Raw genomic sequence first — 6,000 nt, forward strand, 5'->3', positions numbered from 1 at the left:
ACCTGCAGGAAATGCAATCGATGATGTCATGAAGTCATAAATTTCATTGAACGAGCTTTGATTTTGAAAGGTTTGATTTCAAATCTTTTTCTTTTTTTAATTTCTTTGGTGGATTTTTTGTTTCTTTTTTTCTTGTAATTTTCTAGCAGTTTAATCTTCAACATTGATAATTATAAATATAATTTTCTGGTATGTTTTGATGGGGTTTTTGCAAAATTTTTTATTTTTTAAGAACTTTTTTTTTAAATTCAGCTCATTTTCATATAATTCATATGCAATTTGATTAATTCCTTTCTTCCTAAACCATAACAGATTATGGTTATTAATCTGTATGCTATAGATTTATTACATCATCTATAAAATGATCACAAAGTGCAAAATTAAAAAATTAAAATTACAAAATTACAGAATCAACACTTTATAGTTCATGATTTATTAGACTGTAGAGAGAGAGTGTGTGTGTATTTATTCAAATACGTGTATGACCCCCTAATCCATCCATCCTCCCACACACACACACACACACACACACACACACACACACACACACACACACACACACACACATTCCAGAAGCCATGAAACAGATATTCGGAAAAATGATTTAAAAATCCCACAATAAACTTTGAAAACAACGAAGTGACACAAACATCCACCATATCCCCCAAAAGTACCCCCATGTACACACAGCCAACACACACACTAACACAACCACACTCACAGCCAACACACACACTCACACAACCACACACACACACACACACACACACACACACAGCCAACACACACACATTCCCCGAAAGCTAAGCTTGAAAAATAACATGTCATCATTTTCCAGCTCCCCACGAAGTCGTGCTGTTCCATTTCATAACTAAAGGCACAACCAACACACACTGATCCTTAACACACACACACACACACACACACACACACACACACACACACACACACACACATTTATTCACACATATTCACATATTGAGGCTTTTTGTTTTTTGGCTAAATTTCAGGTTAGACTGAACAACTGCTGGAATGTGGTTGTGTGTGTGTGTGTGTGTGTGTGTGTGTGTGTGTGTGTGTGTGTGTGTGTGTGTGTGCATGTGTGTGAGTGTGTGTGAGTGTGTGTGTGTGTTTGTGTATGTGTGTGTGTGTGTGAAGACTAAAAGTGGGATGATGGTTCCACTGCTGAGAGGAAAGACAGTGTGGGTGTAAAAAAGAGGAGGAAGAAGAAGAGGAAGACAAAAGACGAAGGGGAGAAATGAAGGGGGCAGGGGCAGAAGAAGAAACAGAAGAAGAAGAAGAAGAAGATGGAGAAGAGGAAGACAAAGGAGGAGGAGAGGAAGATGAAAGAGAAGAGGGGGAAGAAGAAGTCGTAGAAGAGTGGGGGCAGAAGAAAAGGAGGAAGAGGTAGAGAAAGAAGAAGAAAAAGAAGAGGAAGGTGAAGAAGAGGAGGAGGAGGAAGACAAAGCAGCAGAGAACAGAAATGAGGAGAACAGAAAGGAGAGAGAGGAGGAGCAGAGCAAAGTCTCCCACATTCCTCATGTTACCCAATCCCTGTGTGTGTGTGTGTGTGTGTGTGTGTGTGTGTGTGTGTGTGTGTGTGTGTGTGTTAGAGGGAGAGAGAGAGGATTTTCAGCTTATCAGATGACCTTATTGGCAAGGGCTGAGCAGACACACACACACACACACACACACACACACACACACAGTGGCTGATGCTACATTGACTGTCAGTGAGCGTCACTTCCCTCCGTGTGTAAACACGTTAATGTGACTTCATGAATATTCATCAATATTCAAACTTCACCAAAACAACTTTTAACCCGAAACTCTGAACGCTTCTCTAAAAAATAAAACAAATTTAAAAAACAAAAAAAAACAGCAACAAGAGAGGGAATGAAAGAGGAGTGATGAAGAGGAGGAGGACGAGTGAATTTTGAATGAAGCTGTGAAAGCGAGGCGATCACTTTGAAGGTGATGAGTAATTGATGAGCGAGCCAGAGGATCGTCTACGAGAAGAAGAGCAGCAGGAGGACGAGAGCGCCGCCAAAACACCAGCAACAGCACAACACACAGCAAAGCCACAACATAAAAGACATACAATAAAAAGAATTTTAAAAAGTACCAGTAAAATATAAAAGTTTTATTAAAACACTGCCTTCATAAACTCACCACTGACTCCCTGCCTCCCTCCTCTATAAAATAATAAAAATAAAATAAATAAATAAAAATAAAAATGATACAATGCAATAATAACGCAAAATACCAAAAACTTTAAAAATTGTCATTACATAAAGATAATATGATAAAGTATTAATGTAAATAAAATGATAAAATAAAATACAAATAAAATATAGCATAAAGATAATAAAATAATATAACAACAAATCAAAAGTAATAATAAAAATATACTCAAAAATAACATGATGGAAAAAGTTTTTAAAAAAATACCAATTAAAAATAATATGAATATAATAAAAAAAATCATAAAACAAGAAATCAGAAGTAATAATACAAATATATTTAAAAATTTTAAAAAAGACAAACTAAAGCAGAATAATAAAATAAAATGCTAATAAAATACTATAAAGATAAAATATTAAAACAATCAAATTAAAAGTAATAATAAAATGCTAATACCAGTACTGTATATAATACAAAATAAAATGTAATGCTGTAATAAAATAAAATAATTTTAAAAATGTTAAAAATTAAAATACATTAAAAATAAAAGCACTACAAACTCACATTTTAAATCCCTTTAGGAAATTATTTTTAAAAAATTAATTGTAGTCTACGTATAATATATCACTATAAATGTATGGGAGAGTACCACAGACACACATGAACCCCTGTACTGTGGTAACAGGTCTGCTGTAGTGTGAGTGTTACAGCAGGGAAAACATCATACAAGACATTATAAGATATTATAAGGACTGAATAGACTCATTGGGAATTTAAATATCCAGGAACATCAACAATAATGTCACTATAAGACCCTGTGCAGGAATATTACAGGAATATTACAGGCGACATAAAGATCCTACAAAGCGTAATAACATCAGTGCAGTGACTGTAGGAGCCTCTGGAATATTACAGGGATATCACAGTGACACCACAGACGATATAAACACCTGCAAGTAAGGTGACTGTAAATACAGCACCGCAGACACCCTGTGGGAATATTATAATGATACTACAGCAGGCACATTATCATAATAAGCCTCCACAATAAGCTCACTGTAATGAATTCACTGCAAAATACCACAGAAGCAGAGAAAAAAAATCCTGTTGTAGGAATACTAGAGGAGGGTTGCAGTGACGCAACAGCAGGCAAAACACAGTACAAGAAACTAAAAGGTATTATAAGGCAGGCTACTGAATTATTAAGCTGCTGAACGCCCCACTCACACTGCAAGTGCTGGCTATACAGGAGGATTATAGGAATATTTTAGGAATATTACAGGGATATAGCGGCCACAGGCCATTAAAAAAGTGCTATGGGCACCTCTAAGTTTATGAAGCCTGGGAATATTATAAGAATATACCACAGATGATAAAAACACTCACTATGCAGCACCGCAGATTCACTTCGAGTCTATTACAGTGATACTATAGCAGATAAATTATTATAATATACAATAAAATGGACATAAATTGACTGTAGAGTAGCCTCCCATGACACTCATAAACCCCTACTGCGTTGACAGCAGGGAAAGCACCATACAATACATTAGAAGTTATATTATAAGGTATTACTAAGCTACTGAACACCACACTCACTGCAAGCCCCTACATAGGAGTATTATAGGAATATTACAGGAATACAGCGACCACAGGCAATATGAAAGTACTGTAAAGTGGAAAAACATCAGTGTGGATTAGAATATTACCACAGATGATTTTAAAAAACACCACCAGGTACAACAAGGTGCCTGTAAAGTCACTATACAGAGAGACTTGGTGTGTGCAATGGGAATATCAGCGGAATATTCACCTTAGGGGGAAGCCGAATTTCTCTCCATACATTTTGGAATTATTTAGCATCAACTGCCATAACCAAAAGTCTCCTAAACATAGAAAAAAAAATCAAAAATGTAAATTTAGATAGAAAGCGTGACTGACCTCCGGCCGCTCAGACGTGAACATCCAGCTCAGTCCCTGACGGCTCAACAATTAAGTGAGAGGGAGAACAATTAACGCTGCCCCGCCGACACTTCTCGCTTTTTCTCGCGTCATTTGCCTTCAAAGGAAAGAAAAATTCCCCAAAAAACAAGAAACAAAAAGTCACCTGGGCGAGTTCCCGTGGATATTCCGTCCGGAAGTTTCAAACGGTGAACCGAGAGCCGACACGCCGCATCCGTCCGTCTGCACTCCGCTCTGCCGGCGCACTGGAGCTGCTCTGCTGCCTGCGTGTGTGTGTGTGTGTGTGTGTGTGTGTGTGTGTGTGTGTGTGTGTGTGTGTGTGTGTGTGTGGAGGGTGACGTCCGCAGAAGGGGCGGAGCCACACACACACCGCCACACGTTCGTGGCACACACACTCCATCAGCAGCAAGTCTCCTGGCTCTAATCAACAAAACACAGCCAACGAACCTGATGCATGAAAATAAAACACACACAATGACAACATGCATTGATTAAATCATATTAACACAGCTGAATACCTGAGAGTACATCACCCTCCACAGCACAAAATACTCCTCTACAGTGACAAACAATGAAAATAAACTCTTATTTTGGGGCTCATTTATTTATTATTATTTTCATGAGAATATTTCAGGCTCTCAGGGAACAAAAGACATTTAGCCTCATAATTTAAAGACATCAAAAGCTGGATTTTCTAATTTTCTAATTAAAGCTTTTTTTTTTTTTTTTTTTTTTTTAAATCGTATTGAAACACTCAAATGTGAGATTACATGGTATTATATTAGATAGTAATATATTAATCAAGGTGAGAATAAAGTGATGTCAAGTTAAAGAGGAAAACAAAAGAAGCCAAAACACAGCAGAGAGAAAACAGAGGGATGTTGAAAGAAGAAGAGAAATTATATGATTATTATCCTGCCCACAGTATGAAGAGCTAACATTAGCTTCCTCCAGCAGTCCGGCCTCCTCACCACAGTGACCTAAGCCCAGAGGCATGCTGGGAAGTCAGAGGTCGCTGACCCTCGTTAGCTGATTTGCGGCCGGCGTTTGACAGCGAGGGTGGAGTGTTTGCATGTTGTTCACTTTAAAGTCACAGCTGTCGCTCGGGACGCAGCACGCCGCCGGGCCGGGTGCAGTCACTCACACCAGCATCACGTCCACATTTAGGAAGTGGAGTCACACTCAGACTTCACCGTCATTAAACCTCATTAACCTCATTAAACATGCTCGTTTTTAGACAAAGTCTGCTGGCTGGTATCAGTGAACATCTGCTAAAACCTCATAACGTTAACCGTGACCTTTTCCTAACGTAAACCAAGCAGTTTTGCTGGCGAAGTGAACCAGAGTGGCTTCAGCCGCTAATGAGTTAACGTTAGTTAGCGTTCTCTGGCAGTCACATGACGCTGACGCAGGCTCCACCACACTGGCTGTCAGTCTAAATGTTGATATGCCATGTTTTTTATTTGTTGGTTAGAAACGTAGAGAGAGGAGTGCGTCTTCTTTCAAAGGTAAAAACCTAACAAGGTGCCCTTCAGGCTGAGGGTGATAACATTCATGTAAAAAAGATGATGACCGAGGCACTTTAGTGGTAGAAAGGTAAAAAGCCTTTATCAGTGAGGTAAATGCATGAATTAGCTGTCATGTTCACAGAGCCAGGCTAACGACTCCCATAGACTTCAAGTCTTTATGCTAAGCTAACAGGAAATGCTAAAACCATAGGAACTGAACTGCTGGACATCCAGAGGTGAAAATGGTGTCCAACATCTTGGCCTGAAGCGTTGGAGTATTCCTTCAAAATGAACGGCAGACGCCCACGAGCCAGGCATCAACAAGTCAACACACACTGAGCAGAGA

General features: G+C 38.6%; 1 protein-coding gene across 2 annotated transcripts in view; it reads right to left on the reverse strand.

Annotated features, from left to right (window-relative positions):
* Nucleotides 1-4,400, reverse strand: part of sh3bp4a (SH3-domain binding protein 4a) — a 28,463-nt gene extending 24,063 nt beyond the window's left edge. The window contains exon 1 of one of the 2 annotated variants that reach the window (XM_030067735.1): nucleotides 4,126-4,400. The gene's annotated coding sequence lies outside the window, so the exon portion shown is untranslated. The remainder of the gene's footprint in view (nucleotides 1-4,125) is intronic. The other variant, XM_030067743.1, reaches the window with a different exon arrangement.
* Between the last annotated feature and the right edge of the window lie 1,600 nt (nucleotides 4,401-6,000).

The sequence above is a fragment of the Myripristis murdjan genome, chromosome 2, assembly GCF_902150065.1.
Source record: "Myripristis murdjan chromosome 2, fMyrMur1.1, whole genome shotgun sequence".
Taxonomy (NCBI): domain Eukaryota; kingdom Metazoa; phylum Chordata; class Actinopteri; order Holocentriformes; family Holocentridae; genus Myripristis; species Myripristis murdjan.